The following is an 18,297-nucleotide window of genomic DNA, read 5'->3' on the forward strand; positions in this document are numbered from 1 at the left end:
TTGCATATCTCTGATCTCATCCCTGCTTTGTTGCTGATAGTTCACTAGCAGGGATCCTGTGACAGTCATGAGATCATCCACTTGGAGTTAGTGATCTTTCATCTACTAACTCTCCAACTGTTCCTTCCCCACCCCTGACCAAGCCCCCTCCTCGTTTTCAAGGCCCCCTGAACTCCCTCCCATCCTGCAAGTCCTCAGCCCCATCAATGAGTTCAGATACACTGAATGGGCCTCCCATTGGGTTCCCTCCCAGGACTACAGACTCAACCATACTCCAGTATTGATTTTTCTTGACATCCTATTAGGGCCATTTTGGGCTTATTGTCATTTATTTTCATTTTAAAACATAGTGTTAAAAAGCAATCAATAACTGCCTGATACCTACACAAACATGGGGAGCCATTATGTCAATAACTTGGTAAATGTTTCACTCGCTGGCTTCCAGCTGCCACAGGGAGAGATCCTGCCATTTGCCAGATGCTCAGATGCTGCCTGGAGAATAGGTCTATAAGGTGCATTATCCTGGGAGGGAAGGGGGAGGAATGCATTAAATAAACCATTTTCGGGCTGCTGGACATTTCATATCTATTTTTTAGAAAAGAAAAAAAGAAAGGCATCATGTTGTGGAAACAGCATGGACAAAGCTTGGATTTGCCTTGGACAAATTGGGACTCTAGTCCTGAGTACCACTTACCATCTCAGTGTATTCTCTGGGACTCAGTTTCTTCATCTATACAATGGGCACAAACAACAGCAATCCTGCCTGCCTCCCTGGGAATTGTTGGGATAATAGGTGTGAAAGCCCTTGTGAGCAGTAAACTATTGGGGAGCAGAGTTGTTTTCGCCCAGTTAGCGTTGACTTCGTGTGCTGAAAAGAAAACCTGGAACAGTGACTCCAGCACCTTTGCCTTGACCCAGCTGGGTCACTCTGGACACAAGATCCCTGCCTTACTTCACAGGATTCCCTGGGAACTAGTGATACACCACATGGCAAATAGTTTCCAAAAGTCAAGAGCCTGGGACAAGTGTTGAGGCAACTCAATAGCCCAAAACATAACCCTTTATGCAGGAGGCCATTGAGAACATTGAGCCCTACGTCCTCTCCCACGGTAACATCCAGCACAGGAGAGTCCACCGACAAGAAAAGAGAACTTCAGTGTCTACCGACCATCCCCTACCCATTTTCATCCCCCTGGTGTGGCAGCAGAAGACTCCTGCAGCCTAGATGACCTTGGGCTGGTCCCTTAAGATCCATTCTCTCTCCTTAGAGCCCTTGACACGAGGATACTGTGTGTCAAGTGAGGTCACGTGTTTGGTAAACATTTAAGTGTTTATTTACCAAGCTATACGCATGTTAATGATCAGCCTTATTTACCGTAAGTGTGGGAGATAAATATGAAGGAAACCCAACGACAGTCCCTTTCTCAGCCCAACTAGGCAGGAGCAAAGTTCCTTGCAAAAGAACCTGGTTTTGTGAAGTTTCCTTATAACTGACCGAGCAGCAGGGTGGGGGTCTAGGTGAGGGTCCAGAGCACAGGCGCTTTAGGATTTGAATCCTGACGTATCACTAGTGATGAGAATTTACATAATCTTAGGCGATTTATTTAATCTTTCTGAGCCTCTGCAAAATGAGAATAATAATAGCACTTACCTCAGAGGGTTGTTATGCTGATTATTTGAGATAATACACTTAAAACAATTCCCACAATGCCTGGCCGCATCGGTTAACGAAGTTAGTTTCAGTCAGCAGGTGGGCTGGGGAAAGGAAGACAGAGGGAGTGGAATGCGTTAACTGTAATCGAGATTTTGCCCCATACCATGGGTCATTTTCACCTAATGGAAGACATAAGAAGTGTGCATGTTGGCAAGAACTGGACCGTCATATGAAAGATGAGAATCCTCTTGCTAGTTATGGTGGAGATGGAGGCGTGATTGCTTTTCCTTTATCTCTTGTCATAATGTTGTTTGCACCAAGGATACAGTTTTGTTAGTAAATAGATAACTTAAATGCCCTCAAGACCAGAAGTTTTAGGTGGGGGGGAGGGGGAGAGCAATCTGCAACTTGCTGAGAGAAAAGTCAGAAAGGTGTTCAAGAGATGCATCCTCATTGCATTTATTTATTTATTTATTTATTTATTTTTAGTATTATTTACCACATAATTATTTTATTGTTTTTGATACTATTGTACATGGGATTGCTTCCTTAATTTCTCTTTCATAGTTTTTAGTGTATAGAAATGCAGCCGATTTCTGTATTTTATACAAAATATGGTTGGAAAAAAATTTTTTTTAATTTTTTTTGTTTAAAATATTACAGGCATCCTCATTGCATTTAAAATAAAATCCAGGCTCCTTCCTGGGGCTGTCCTGGAATATAGAAGGTACTCGTGGTAGGATTCCACTCCCACCTTTCTCCCTCAGTTGCCTCTCCTCTGGCCTCATGCAATAACCATAATTCTGACCCTCACTCTACCCCCTCCCAGGCCCCTTTCACCTGGGCTAGATTTTAGCACGTACTCAGCTCTCCGACCCATGTTATCTCCTTCCAGAGACCAGCCCAGTCCTCCTATCTCATTACCCTTTCTTCTATTCTTTTCTTTGAGACCCTTACACACTATCTAACATTACCTCATGTTTACATGTTTACTGTTTACATGTTTATTAGGTGCCTTTTTCTAGAATATAAACATCGGCAGAGCAAGGACTTTATCTGTCTCCCTTGGCCGCTGGATCTCCAGCAATGGAGCTCTGACCAGGCGGTTCAGTGAGTATTTGATAAAGAAACAAACGAATCCATGCCAGTTGCCGCTGTCGAGGGGATGGAGAAGGGGAGATCAGCAGCGCCCACCTCCCGGCTGACAGACACACATACCTGAGCAGAGGTTCAGGCATTTGAGCCAAAGAGCAGCTGGCAGCGAGGCCGAGGTGTAGGTAGCAATTGGCATAAAAGGCTCCTGCCGTGACAAGAAACCTGTAAACTTGGCTTCAGCAACAGCCTTGTGTATCTTTAGGCAGAAATCTGTTCGTTAGAGCAGGCCGCTTAGATCTGATGTCTGGGCTTTGGTGCAGCCGTGAATATAAAGCCAAAAGTCCATGTCCTTCCCTGAATTGGAAAAAAAAAAGGCAAAAGGTAATTCGAGGGAAACAAATTGGGAACGAGCACAGCTTACTTTGATTCAACTCACATTTACTGAGCCAGGTCCTGGGGCAGGGTGAGCAAGATTCAGAGCGTACATCTCACTGGGTAGACGTGACTAGGATGGGGGTAAGGAACAGCAGAGGAAAGAAAGTCCCGGCACAGCACTCAGTGACCAGGAGCACGGAGGAGGGGGTCAGAAGCTCCATCTACTATGAAGGCCCGGCATTGCGGGGAAGGTGCAGCCTGTAGAAAAATCCACAGCAAAGGCAACCCTGCCTCTGCAAGCAGTGGTGGACTAGGGGCAGATTGATAAATTGCTTCTGGCTGTTTGCAGAAAGCAGGAGAAGATCTTGAACCACTGGGTTCCTCAAGAACAGCTAGTTCTGACCACGGCCTGGGCAGTTCCAGAGGCCGCCTGGAAGGAGGTGAGGTGTCTGTTCACCCTGGGCAGCTGCAGGTGGGGATCTGAGCTCCAGGAGAAGGTATTCTAGTGCCTATTTTTAGCAATGAGACTGCTTCTGAAGGTTGTATCTAAGAGCCTTTGTAGAACCTTTACAAGGAGAGGGAGGGAGGGAGGGAGGGAGGGAGGGAGGGAGGGAGGGAGGGAGGGAGGGAGGGAGGGAGGGGAAGGAAGGAAGGAAGGAAGGAAGGAAGGAAGGAAGGAAGGAAGGAAGGAAGGAAGGAAGGAAGGAAGGAAGGAAGGAAGGGGAGGAAGGGGAGGAAGGGGAGGAAGGGAAGGAAGGGAGGAAGGAAGGAAAAGAGACAAATATTCCTTCCAGCCTACCTGGAGTGATGCTGTGCACACACCTGGAATACACCACCATGCAGAGTTTTGTGTAAATGACCAGAACTTTGGGGTCCATGAATCTGGCCTCAGTCCTGTGTCATCTAACTATTTTCTTTCCAACTCTCTTTCCAACTCTGTGCCTCAGTTTTCTAATCTGCAATCTGAGGCGCTGGGGTGAGAGCAGTGTTTTTCAAACTGTAAGATTTCACCCATTCATAGGTAATAAAATCAATAAAGTGGATTGCAACCAACATTTTTTACCAAGTGAAATAGAGGCCCTGGCCTAGCAGCTCAGTTGAGTTACAGCGATGTCCCGACATGCTAAGGTTTCAGGTTCCATCCCCAGTCCCGGCATAGACAAGAATCAACCAATGAGTGCATAAATAAGTGGAACCACAAATTGATGTTTCTCTCTCACTCACTCTCCCTTCCTCTCTCTAAAAGCAATAAAAAAAATTTTTTAAGTGAAATAGAAGACTTTAGAATATAAAATTTCTGGGTGCATTGCAGTTATAGGCATTGTCATGTGAAACTTTTATTTCATCTATAAACACATATGTACTGAAATCAGTACAAAAGTATTTCTCACCGTGGGTTACTGTTGTTGTTGTTTTAAAAGTTCAAAACATACTATGTTGCGTTTTCAAGGCTAGTAGCAGAGACCGACCAATCAGTAGGTCCATACTACTCCTTGACTAATTGCCAAGCTCCCACTGTTTGCCTGAGGACTGAGTCGAAGAGAACCAAGGGGAAACAGACTGCACCCACACACCGGCACTATTGCCCCATCTCCCCAAATGACATGACTTTCCTGACTTCTGACACTGTATGCTAGCTTTGCTTGTTTTTTGAACTTTGTATAAGTGGAATCAGAGTGCACACTCTTAACTGTGGGCACAGTGACCTAGAAAAGGAAATGCTCAATGCTGCTGTTTATTGTCCAGCATGACATCAGCCAGAAAGCATTGCGAAAATAATATTATGATTATTGGCCGAAGGCCTGTTATGTGCCAGACACGGTGTCTGAGTTCATTCTCACAGAGCGCGTGTAATCCAAGGTGTAAGTTATTACCCCAGTTTTCAGAAGGGAAACCGAGGCACAGAGAAGTTGGGATGAGGCATTACAAGGTCACAGAACCTGCAAATGGCTACGGAAGGGGTGGCATTTTCATCTGTCCGCCTCCAGAGTCCTTTCCATTACACACTTTTTCCAAGGGCTGAGATACTTTACAACAAAGTAGCTGTGAAATAACAGTTCGTTCCATCTGTGAGAACCAGTCCGCATTGTACAAGTAACCAAGTCCGCCCAGCCTGGCTTTTACCCACACTCGGTGGAATCGAGTTGGTTTACATTTCTAAGGAAGCAATCAAACTACCCTTCATGAAGCCAGCGGGTTCCAGAAGGCCTGAATTAAGCTGAGAGGTCTAATTTGGGGACATTCTTACTATACAAAATTTCTTCCAGAACATTTGGTCCTTTGGGATTTCCCCAAATTGCCAACGATTAGACAGAAAATTCCATCTTCCTCTCGCTGGTTGCTTCATAGTATCCAATGTTTCCCCTGGACCTTACCTATGAGTATAGTTTCTTCTTGGGCTACTCTGGCAACTCCTCCCTTTCCAGAGAAATTTAGGGGCTTTTGCTTGCTTGTTTCTTTCTTTAACAAATATAACTACATTTCACTTCACTGGTGAAGCTACATCTAGTAACTTGTAGTAACCACATTGGTTAGTAACTAGTTCAGTGTCCTCCAAAATAGAGGGTAAAGGGATCCATAGATCAATTCTCCTCATATTCAAGATTTTAGAGTTTTTATATTCACCATCCAGATTACAACATACCTACTACCCCCCAGAGTGCCAAGGAAATTAGTCAGGCCTTAAATTAAACTTTAACCTTGTTTCAAATTAAAAATACAACTTGCCACATTAGTTTCATATGTTTCTATTTCCTGGCCTCAAAAACACTAACAGCTCTTGACTAACAGTTGAAATCCTACTTAGCATCAATAACCTCCTTAAACCCCAGGCAAGCCTGAGTGAAGGGGTGCGTCTGCTCCCACCATGCTTCGCAAAATTTGAGAGCCTTGTTCCTCCATCCCTTACCAGCCCCCCAAGTAAGCCTTCAATATATGTAATTGATCTGGATAAATTCTAAGTAAGGTTTTAACTGAAGTACAATATGCATATGACAGGTGCACAATCATATGTGTTTTGAATGTTGACAAAGAGAAAGGGAATATATCGGGCACCTCAGAAGGCCTGCACCATGATTTTGAACCTTGTATTAATGGAATCCCAGGATGAACTCTCTTGGTTTCGCTTATTGTCTTAAACATCCTTCCTGCGAGATTTAACCACAACATGTCGTTTGTGTAGTGCTAGTTGGCTTGCTGTCGTTTGCTTGCAGTCATTTATTTACCTATCCTGTTGATGGGCATTCGGGTTGTTGCTAACTGGGGGCTCTTACAAATAGAGCTGCTATGGACGCGCTTGCATATTTCTTTCTATTAAGTATTCACGTAGGAGTGCAATTGTTCAGCTTTGGTGAATACCAAAATTGACCAAAAAATATTCAGGACAATCTTGAACAAAGCTGGAGGTCTTACACTACCACGTATTATAAAACTACAGTAATTAAGCCCGTGTGGTTTGGGCACAATAGACCAATAGAGTGGAAGAGAGAATTCAGAAACAGATTCATAAATATAGGTTACTTGATTTATGATATAGGTGGCAATGCAGAGAGGGGAAAAAAACGCTGTTTTCAATAAATGGTGCCAGATCAATTGGATAAACACACGAGAAAAAAATTCACCGCACATTAAAATCAATTCCAGATGGATTATAGACCTAAATTTTAAAAGTAAAACATCATGGCTTTGTAAAATATATACTTTTTATATAAGATATATACATATATCTTAAAGTAGGCAAAATTTTCTTGTAAATAGTACAGAAAAAACACTAACCATAAAAAAAAAACTTGATAAATTGGGTATTTTAAATATATAGATATTAATATTTTTTAATACTTTAAAAATAAGAACTGCTCCTCCAAAGACACCATTAAGTGACTGAAAACACAGAGCACAGATTGAGAAAATATATTTGCAAAAATATATCCAACAAAGGACTTGTAAACAGAAGGCATATAGAACTCCCTCCTACACATCAATTATAAAAAGATGGACAACCCAACAGAAAAAAAAAATTTTTGCAGGAGGAGAAGAAACTTGAGTGGGCACTTCTCTCTCTCACACACACACACACAGTATATCCAAATGTCCAATAAACGGATTAAAAGGTGCATAGGGAAATGCAAAGTAAAACTACCATGGACAGGCAAGACCATGGCTACAATGAAACAGGTAACAGCCCGTGTTGGCAAGAACTGGAGGAACCAGGCCCTCATGCACTGCTGGGGGTCAATATTGATACAGCCACTGAGTTTTTGAAAAGGGATCTGCCCCAGTGTTCTCCCTCCCACCTCCCGGGGCATGGCCTGCAGGGGGAGGGCGGCGGCTGGGGGCCTCTACGGTCGGCACACCCAGCGGGCACCTTCATTGGTTTTGGTCTTTCTGCTCTTTGCCCGCCCGCGGGGGCTCCCTGAGCCGCGCTCTCCCGGCCGCCGGCTGGCAAGGACCCTTCGGGGCGGCTGCCTCACCAGCTCCCCCGAAAGAAACGGGGGGTGCCCCGCAGGACGTGTCCGTCCCAGCCACAGGCCCCACACCTTCTCACTGCTCTTAAATATGTTCGCAAAGCGAAGGCCTGGAATTCGAGGTGGGCCTTGAATTCTAGGGATTTAAGGTGCAAAATTCAGGTTTCCGTTGTAAAAGGTGTTTGTTGACCATTTTTATTTCTTCTTTTGTAATTGGCAGTTCGCATTCCCTTTGTCCAAATTGTCATTAAAGTTTTCTTATAATTTTGAAAGAAGGCTCAGTGGGCACGGATATTAACTTTTCACTTGTCACATACATTGCAAATATTTTCCCCAATATTTGGTTTTTTCTCTTTAATTGTATTGTGGGGGGGGGGGGTCTCCACATGTATGAATTTTAAATGTTTATATAGAAAAGTCTGTCCATCTGTTAAAACTTCGGTATTTTTGCAAAATTCTTTGGAAAGCTCTTTCCATTTCAAAATTATAAAAATGGTTATACATTTTTATATAGTTCTCTTTGTTGTTTTTAAATACTTAAATCACTTGGAGTTTATTTTGCATGAGGTGTGAGGTAGGATTCCAATTGTGTGTGTGTGTAAATTTTTTTCCTGAATGGCAGTTGTTCCAGCACCATTTTTTTTTTAACCCTCACCTGAGGATATCTTTTCCATTGCTTTTCAGAGAGTGTGGGAGGGAGAGAGAGAGAGAGAGAAACATCGATGTGAGAGAGATACACCAATTGGTTGCCTCCCGCACACGCCCCGACCGGGCTGGGAATCGAGGCTGCACCCAAGGTATGTGCCCTTGGCCAGAATCAAACCCGAGACCCTTCAGCCCTCGGGCTGATGATCTAACCACTGAGCCAAACTGGCTAGGGCTCACCACCATTTATTGTAGAAAGTATATATATGTCCCCTACTTTTTTGTGTGTTTATCTTTTTTAATACTTTTTTTTTTTTAATACTCACCCGAGGATATTTTTTTCCACTGATTTTTAGAGAGTGGAAGGGAGGGAGGAAGGGGGGAGAGACAGAGAGAGAGAGACATTGATTGGTTACCTCCTTCATGCGCCCTGACCAGGCCAGGAATCAAACCTGCAACCCAAGTACGTGCTCTTGACTGGGAATCGAATGCTCAACCCTTCGGTGCACGGTTCAATGCTCTAACCACTGAGCCACATCGGGCAGGGCTGTTTGTGTATTTTAAACGATGTACGATGTAGCTGAACAGTGAGATTTGGTATCAGAAAGATCTCCCCGGCTGTCTAGGTTGGCAGAGTGACCCGAGAGGCCAGAGTGGAGGTATGGACCAACAGGAGGCTCAGGTGTTGCAAGAGTGTAGGAGGAAAGGTGAATGCCTGAATTACAACAGGCGCATGGGAAATGAGGAGAGAAGACTGACAACACTCCTCTCTCCCCTCTGCTCCACTATGCTCACGTCACCTAGCCGCCTGTCCCCAGCCTGCAACTGCATCCGCTGTCAAGGTAGGGAATAAAGCCTAGTGGTTCATCTTGGAGAATCGGAAATCCAGCTACTGCACTTATATCCTGACCTCCCCCCTGACATCAGCCCTGTGATCTCAGGCAAGTGCCTCAGTTCTCCCACCTGTGAAATGGACTTAATAGTGACATCTATTACAGAGCATATCAAGGAAAACTTAAGGAGCTAATTCATACGAGTCTCTTGTCCTGGAGCCTGGCACAGACTGATCTCAATTAGTCAATATTGTTATCTGTTGGTTTATAAGGAAGGTTTGCAATACAGCCTAAGAACTAAGGGCTACTGTTAGTAAAATTAATTAGCATATTAATTAATGGTGTTCATTATTCCCCCCAGCCCCACTCCACTTTTAAACGTAACTGTTTTTTGTTTATGAAAACCTTTGGTCGAAAGGGGAGCCACAGATGTCTTTCCTTCCTTCCTTCTCATAGCTATGGTTGATTGGCTCCATCATAGGCAGTGCTAAGCCCTTTAAAAATTAGCTCATATAATACACCCTCTGTAATAACTTTCAGGTTGTCATCCTCAATGTACAGATGAGGAAAGATTGTCCCCCAGAAATGAGGAAGTAACTCTCATGCGACCACCATTAGTAGGACCGAGACTCAACCTCAGGTCCCTGAGGCCCCGGCATCTAAGCTCTAAACCCAACGATGAACACATGGACGTTGAGCTGGAATTTGGGAGGCTGGGACATCCAGCTTGGCAGAGGGGAGAAATTACTTTCTGAAGGATTTAGCACCTTCTGTTTATCTGAAAAGTGGTCAAGCCTGGAAGGACTTCAGAAGTCATCCAACCCAGCTTCTTCACCGCACAGATGGAGAACCTGGAGCCCAGAACAAAGACATGTGCCCACGCCCACTACACACTGTGTCTTCCATGGAACCCTGGGTCTCCTCACCCTGGCAGCACTTGTTATCTCCACATGGCCTGAAGATCAAAGGTCCCGAGATGGAGGGGAGTCATGCCTGGTGCTGCACAGCCTGCGCAGTGAAAAAGACATTGTCCCCACCCAGGGAAGCTTGCAAATCAGCAAGGGAGAGGATTCAGGCCCACAAATAACAAACAACATGAGTAAAAGGGTGAAAGCACTGTGGGTTCTTTAAAGGTCTCCATCCCTCTGGCCAGAATCAGGGAAGACTTCTTGGAGGAAGTTGTAGGAGAGTTGAGTCTGCAAGAGAAATGACTGGAAGGGTATTCCCCGTGAAGAAGGCACACCTAGAGGGAATTACTAACAATGAAAGCTAACATTTATTGAGTTGTAGCATGCAGATTCGGTGCTAAATGTTTTATATGTTTTAACTCCTTGAAACCCCAAATTGACACTATAAGGTGGGTACAATAATTTTCCCCATTTCAGAGAAGGAGAAATCAAGACACATAATGGATGAGTGACTGGCCCAAGAACACATAGCTGAAAGTGGCAGGTTCCAGAATGAGAATGCCAGCTGACCTGGCTCCTACGGTTTTTGATGCCTGAGGGAGGAGCCAGCAGCCACAATGGGAACACAGATTTAAGATAAGGGAGAAGGAGACATTCTTTTTCTAGGTGAAGTCAACTTCTAATTGACCTGAGGCCCTTGCCTGGCCATCTGGGGCCTCCTAAGTAGGCAAGAAATACTCAGGTAAGAGGGTCAGGACTCAGACTGGCTCTGCACCAGCCATGACACCTTCCAGAGGCTACAGGAACTGGGCTAAGGCGCCCTGGCTGAAGGGCCTGAGGGGTTGTCTGGCTCACTCTGGGATCACAATGTCCAAAAACCTATCCTGGCCGATCTTACACCAGCCCCAGGGACTCTGTAGGGTTAGGCCTTGGACTCTAGTCCTAGAATCTAGCAAATATTTTCCAAATGCAAACCATAGCCATGGCTTAGCCCACCTGGGGATAGTGGCATTTGGAGGTAAGAGCATAGATTGCAGCAACAGCCCAAGTCCAGCTCTAAGAGCTGCGAGACCTTAGACCAGCTCTGATCCTCGCTGGATTTCAGGGAGTACCTGGGGTCGGGGGTGATAATCCTGACCTCATGGGCTTCTAAGGAGGAATCTGTGAAACCAGATGGATGAGAGCCAGTACAATGCCTGGTGCCCATAAATGCTTAATCAATGCTAAATTCTTGCACTTGATCTTGAGTAGGCTGAGAATGGGATGGACTCACCCCAGTCCTCATTTCCTGTCTTCCCTAAAAACAGATGCACCAGCCCTTTGAGTGTTGACAATGTTACTGCTAATCACTACTAGAAACAAGAGACAACGGAAACCAACATGGAGGTGACAAAGATCTCAGAAACTGTGTAGACTCACTCATCAGCATCCTCCCACTCCTTGCTTGGACAGAACCCCTATTTCAAGGGGGGGAGCTTTCTTCAGCTCTCCTCCACCACAGACCTTCCCAAGGTGCCATTTAAGCTTTGTTCACCCACTAACCGCTCTCCGAACACCTATTTGGTATTCTGAACATGAGATAACTCAAAGGTAAATGGGAAAGCAACCCAAGTATCCATCAACAGATGCTGAATAAAAAATATGTGCTACATATGTGCAATGTAATAGTATTCAGCCTTTAAAAGGAATGAAATCCTGACACATGCTACAACATGGATGAAACTTAAGACACACTAAGTGAAATAACCCTGTCATAAGAGGGCAGATATTGTAGGATTCCTCTGGGATGAGGTACCTAGAGTAGTCAAGTTCATAGACACATAGGAATAGAGGTTACCAGTGGCAGAGGGGAGGGGGAAATGGGGGGTTATGGTTTAATGGGTATGGAGTTTCAGTTTGATAAGATGAAAAAGCTCTGGAGATGGATAGTGGGGATGCTTGCACAACAATGTGGATATAATTAATACCACTGAACTGTACACTTAAATGGTTACAGTGGTGAATTTTTTATGTTATGTATATTTTATCACAACTTAAAATATTTTTATGTCTTTTAGTAGATGAATGAATTAATAAACTGTGGTATATCCAGACAATGGAATATTATTCAGTGCTAACAAAAAAAATGAGCTATCAAGCCATGAAAAGACATGGAGGAGCCTTAAATACTATTACTAAGTAAAAGAAGCCAATCTGAGAAGGTTACACACTGTATGACTACAACTATATGACATTCTGAAAAAGGTAAAGCTATGGAGGCAATAAAAGGATGAGTAATTGCCAGGGATTGGGAGTTAGGGGAGAGGGATGAGTAGGCAGAGAGCAAAGGTTTTCTTAGGGCAGTGAAAATACTTTGTATGACACCATATGATAAAGACATGTCATTTACACATTTGTTCAAACCCATAGAATGTACAACACCAAGGATAAACTACGGACTTTGGATGGTAATGATGTGTTAATGTAGGTTCATCAGTAGTTAACAAATTCACCACTCTGGTGGGGGATGTTGGTAACGAGGGAGGCTATGCATGTGGGGGGAGGGAGGGAGCAGGGGTTATGTGGGAAATCTCTGTGCCTTCCTTTCAATTTTGCTGTGAATCTAAAACTGTTCTAAAAAAAAAAAAAAAAAGTCTTTAAAAGGGAAAATAAAAGGGGTGGGTAGTTGCAAACGGGAGCTCTACTGCTCCCAGAGACTTCCCTGTCCAGTTGACACAGACAGATGTACCAGCAGTTACAAAGCCGTGTGTTAAGAGATCTCAATCTTGCAGGTGGCTGCAGGTGTCTCAGGCTGGCCTTTCTCCAGCCCAGAGGGCAGAAGGTTCTCTGGAAACCATGTGGGGAGGCCTGCAGCCTGGCCTGGCCATCTCAGTGGGTTCCGGACCCTCACTGGAGAAGTCCCCTCAAATAGGGCATAGAATTGTGGGTCCAACCATTACTACCCCTGCAAACCGCAGTTAGCTGTCCGCTGCTCAGCTGGAATTCAATTGTGGTGAGCTTTGACCTTAAATAAATGAATGTCATGGATGAAACACTCCCTGAATGACCCACACTACTTTGTGACTCAGACGCCCCTGCTCCCTGTTATTTGGCTCTCCTCTTTTCACCCAACCTCCTCGTACCTTCTTTCCAGAGCTCCCAAATCCATCTTGACTCCTCATTACCCGCTGTCCACACAGAGGGGGCTGCATGGGGGTCAGAGGGCCTGACTCCAGGGTGGCAGCTATCTACTCACCTGGCCAGTCACGGGACTAGTTAGAAGTGACAGTGGGATGCCCTAAAGCATTAGGGCAAAGATATGCAAAGCTGAAAAGAGATAGAGTGAATGGCTCCTGGAGAACAACCTGATCTAGGATTAAGGAATCTGAGGAAGGAATGTGTCCCTCAGAAGTGGCCAGAGGCAACAAGAGGAGTGTTAGTCTCCTGAGGCACAGAAAAAGCAGAGTCACTTTCTCATTCATTCAACAAATAGTGACGTGACTGAACCTTCACCGTGTGCCAGGCACTGCTCTAGGTATGAGGATGTAGAGTGAACAAAACACAAGGTTCCTGCTCTTGTGTAGCATATATTCCAGGGAGCAAGTCAGACAACAAAAGAGATAACTCAGAAAAATAAATGGTACCCCAGTGGGTGACAAGTGATAGAGAAAATAAAGGGAATGGAGATTTCCAAGTTTGGAGAGGGAGGGTTGCCATATATATAATATGAAAAGTTTTGTATTGATTTTTAGAGAGGAAGGGAGAGGGAGAGAGAGAGATATTGATGTGCGAGCAGAGCATTGATCAGCTGTCTCTCCCCCCCCTGCATGCCCCCTCACACACTGGGGACCAAGCCTGCAACCCAGGCATGTGCCCTGACTGGGAATCAAACCAGCAACCTTCTGGTGCATGCAACGATGCTCGACCAACTGAGCTATACCCGTCAGGGGGGGTTGCAATATTTTAAAGCCTGGTGAGGCCGAGAAGTTGGTACTTGACCAAAGACTTGAAATGAGAGAATCTGCCATTTGGATGTTCGAGGAGAGTCCTAGGGAGAAGAAATTGCAGATGCCAAAGACCAGAGATGGGAGGTGCCAGGAGTGTTGAAGGAGCCACAAGAAGGCTAGTGCTGGAAGGGAGTTTGCAAGTGGGGAGTAGGAGGTGAGTCAGGAAGGAAACAGGGAGCCAGGCTGCCTAGGGCTTTGTAGATCATGGCACAGACGTGGTGAGACATAGAGGTAGATCCCAGCGCTGTTTGAGGGAAGGGGGTCCTCACCAATGGGGTGTGGGCCTTTCTGTCCCAGGGGCAGAACAGGTGCACCAGGCTGTCAGGGGCTGAATCATTTAGAGTAAAAAGACCATAACTGACCTCCTGCTTGGATTCCAGGCCCACAAGGTAACCTTCTGGTCATCCTTGGCTTCCCAAGGACAGATCTTCTAGGGGGAGAGAATGCTGGAAACCAGAGAATTGTCCTCACTGTGATACTTCTACTTTTCATTGTAAATCAAGATACAAGATGGTATAGTATGACTGGTATGGTATGGTATGTTATAAGCCAATATAATATAATATAATACAATATAAACATCCATAGCTCAGAGCCCGTATAATGTGACTCCAGCCCCGAGAGCTGAAGCAGCCCTGGGTGGGCAGACTAACCCAGTCCCTAAACCTGCCAATTCCCTGGACTAGACCCCAAGGCCAGAGTGTCTTCTCCACAGCTGTGCCACTATGTGAGGCTGCTCGACAGCCACTCAGCCGCCCATCCCTTGGTAGCATTCTAAAACACAGGCCCGATCATGTCCCTTCCCCGAATAAAACCAGATCCTTCAGCGTGCATCTGGGAGTCCTCAACTGTCTAGCCCTGACCTAGAAACAGAATATTCATCCTTCCCCAAGGGGCTGTAATCCCTGCCTCTGCACACCTCCCTCTGGTTAGAACGCGCTTCCTCCTCTCTGCCTGATGAACTGCCAGGCATCCTTCGCATTCTGCCTGCTCCCCTTCAGTCCTTCCCAGGCCCTTTCCTTCAGGCCAGTTCCCTGCTGTCTGCCCACAGCGCCCTATGCTTTCCTCTGTCGCAGCTCTTATTGCTAGTGTCTTTTCCTACTAAAACATGAGCTCCTTGAAGAAAAAGGGGGATCATCTTCTCAAATGTCATATTTCATCCTTTTATGAACCACTAAGGGAAAAAATGCTGCCAATGACACCATGACACATTGCCTTTTTATCGCCTGGAATTTCTACTTTGTACTTCATCAAAGAGCCCTTCTCAGCTTACCTAGAAATAGCTTTTGAGATCATTTATCACTCTTGCGCATATTATATACATTTATATATGAAATCGGTTGATTAAGGCATGAACAAGTCATGACTAGCAACCTGTCCAACAGAGATTATAAGAGCCATTGACTGGCATGCCCATCCCAGTTTTAAAGATGCTAAAATGGGGGGGGGGGGTCTGAAACTCAAGGAAACACAGACTCGCCCTTTCTCCTGGATGAGGGTTTTGCCCACAGAAGATGCTGAGTCAGTGTTCGCAGGCTTGCTACGGGTTTGTGACATGGCCCAGGCCGCCTCTATACTGCCCTGATGTCTCCTGTGTTCACGACTTCCGGAGGGACAGGTTGGCACCAAGGCCACGCTGTAGCAGCTCATTCGGAAGCTCCCCTGAAGGCAGGGGAACAGTACGGGGCCTCAGAGGAGGCGGTCCTGGTTTCCTGGTGGGCGAGAGGACCGGGAATGGGTGTCGCGGGGCACGTAGGAGGTGCAAGTGAAGTCCTTCAAATCCCAGGATGTTTGGCAAAGTCAGCTGAGACTATGAGCTTCGGAGCACAAAGCCTTCACCCGCAGAAGGATGTTTTTATTTATGTGTAAAGTTTTGGACTCTGTGTCCGGGAACAGCAATGAATATTGTGCTCTGTGCTCTGTCTCCGGCTGCCCCACTGTCTCTTGGTATGAGCTGAAAAGGGAACTCTATATTTTTGGATAGTGAAAGACAGGGAAACAGTTATAACCTAAGGAAAATAATTATGCGTCAGGCCAGAAACGTCCGCTGTGTCTCCTTGTCAATGTAATTTTGTTTGAAAGAGTTGAACTAAATTTAATTTTACTGATCTTGAATTTGCAACACACATACACACAGATCTTTACGGGGTGGGGGGGTAGAGAAACACCCCCATTGCTTATGTTTTAAGCTTTGATTAACTGGGGAGGCCATTCTCAAGCCTCTGACATTAGGTTATCCTGGGCCTCACTCTGTGCTCAGAGGACTTTGTCAAGGCTCAAGGAGGGTCGGCCAGCCCAGATGCTTGACAACACACAGACTAGAAGAGGCAGGAGCAGGAGGCTTGACGTGTCCTGGGAAGAGGCCTGGACTCAGAGGCAAGCGCATCACACACCTGCGGGGTGAGGGGGTTTCTGTAACATGGGCCTGTGCAACCTCCCCCCTAGAGAGGGGTGACAGTGTACCACCCTTTAACAACCTATGCGGCCCCCCTACATTGTTTGGAGTTAACCCTTTGGTTGCTGGATCACAGAGAGCACCAGGGGAATCCAGGGTAGGAACCAGCGTGTGGGGTGGGGTGGAGTGGGGAGAGCTCACTCAGGGCAGTTGCTATTTATTTACCAACCTCTACAATATCTACATAATAAAAAAATCAACTTGACTATACCAGTATATATCATAGGAATGGCACCGTGCCCATGAGCTTCTGCAAAGATTAAATGAGCTCATGCAGATGAATGAACAAGAGAATGGGCATCTTAGGCTGTTCTCGAGTCACGAATACTCTCATCTAGTAAACATTTTTTCTTTCTTTTTGTTTTTGTTTTTTAAATAATCATTGAACATCTAAAATGTGCCAGTTTTTGTCAGGTGCTGAGGATGAAAGGCTGATTCAGAAGGAATCCTTCTTCAAAGAGCCCCCCTTGGGGTAGTAAGCGATGGGTGGGAAGGGGATCCCCAGGGGAGGGAACAGTATGAGCAAAGGCACAGAGACAAAAACAAAAGAAAGCGAAAGCATGCAAACCAAAGAACACAAGCAAGCGGGCAGACAGAAAGCAGCTCACCTGGTTCTGGACGCCATGAGCTGTCAGTGGCGGGCCGCGCAAAGTCGGAGGCTGGAACAGCAAGAGATGGGGCTCGTGGAGGCCCAAAGGACGGCCACTCTTGTGAGAGCCGCAGCTGCCCTGCAGGACGGTAAAGGATGGGCGGTGATGTGTTATCTTCACACAAAAGTAATCAGTCCAGCAGCATGTGGAGGATGGTTTCCTGAGGCTAAGAGTGGACGCAGGGGGCCATGTAGAGAGCTATGGCAATAATCCAGGCAAGTGATCATGTGGCAATTATAAATCGATAGCATAAATTAAAAACAAAGTGGGTTTTTTGTTTGCTTGCTTGCTTGTTTAAGTGGAAGACTGTGAAAAAGACAACTAGGACCAAAGCCAGATCGGTGAACCTAAGGCCGAAGAGAAAGTGACATATTAAGGAAACATTTAGAAGGTAAAGTCAGTAGGACTGGGAAACTACCTAAGTAAGAGTGGTGAGGGAGAAAGAGTAGCCATGAAGAGCTCCGAGTTTCTGGGGAGTGACCCCGAGTTGACAGTGTCACTGAGATCAGGAACTGTGGATCAAGACCATGTTTGGGGCAAGATATGAGAGATGTGTCAAGCTGGAGGAATCTCTAGAACATCCAAGTGGAGATCTTTAGCAGATAGATTTTCCCCCTGTTCCCACTGGTTTTCCCGAGGTTTGCTTTGGGTCACACTCCCTGAGCCCTGGGATGAGAAAGATAATTCTGTGGATTCCAATTTATCATAATCTTTGTTTTAGTGAGCTGACACCTTGTAGTTTAAAAAGTTGGTAAACATCCTACCCAGCATATCATTGATTTCCTTTGTTATTGAGGTGCAGCCTACAGTCAGAAAAGTACATGAATCCTAAGTAGACTGCTCAACAATCATGGTACACACACAACAATAATAATAATAGTAATAAAACATGTAAAAATCTAAGTCAGAATCCTCTTTAAGAACTTTCATTTCAGGAGGCTAGACTTGGAGCCCTCATGGGTATGACACCACCGTGCAGTCCAACCATCCTGCTTTGCATGGAATGCAAGACCCTTTGAGACTGACCCCTGCCTACTTCTCCCTCATCCAGTGCCCCACCACCACCATCCCCTTCCCAAATCTAGCCCCGCCTCAGGGTGTCCCAGGCCCCTGCTGCTCTCCCATCTCTCCACACCCACATGCTCCTCCTGCCTTCTCCCACTTCTCACAGGTCCATCCAGCAAAGCGTCTCCGGGCTTTAAGGCCCAGACCTCTGCTTCCTCCTCTGTGGAG

The 18,297-nt window shown here is 45.6% G+C and overlaps 1 long non-coding RNA gene across 1 annotated transcript; it reads right to left on the bottom strand.

Moving 5' to 3' along the window:
• Window positions 1-304: 304 nt before the first annotated feature.
• LOC308564194 lies at window positions 305-17,149 on the bottom strand. The gene is made up of 4 exons (XR_013999905.1): window positions 17,023-17,149; window positions 2,873-3,103; window positions 1,652-1,755; window positions 305-522 (listed from the first exon to the last, which is right to left on the bottom strand). It is a non-coding gene; the product is annotated as an uncharacterized lncRNA (long non-coding RNA).
• Between the last annotated feature and the right edge of the window lie 1,148 nt (window positions 17,150-18,297).

This window comes from Miniopterus schreibersii, assembly GCF_964146895.1.
Source record: "Miniopterus schreibersii genome assembly, chromosome: 11".
Lineage (NCBI taxonomy): Eukaryota > Metazoa > Chordata > Mammalia > Chiroptera > Miniopteridae > Miniopterus > Miniopterus schreibersii.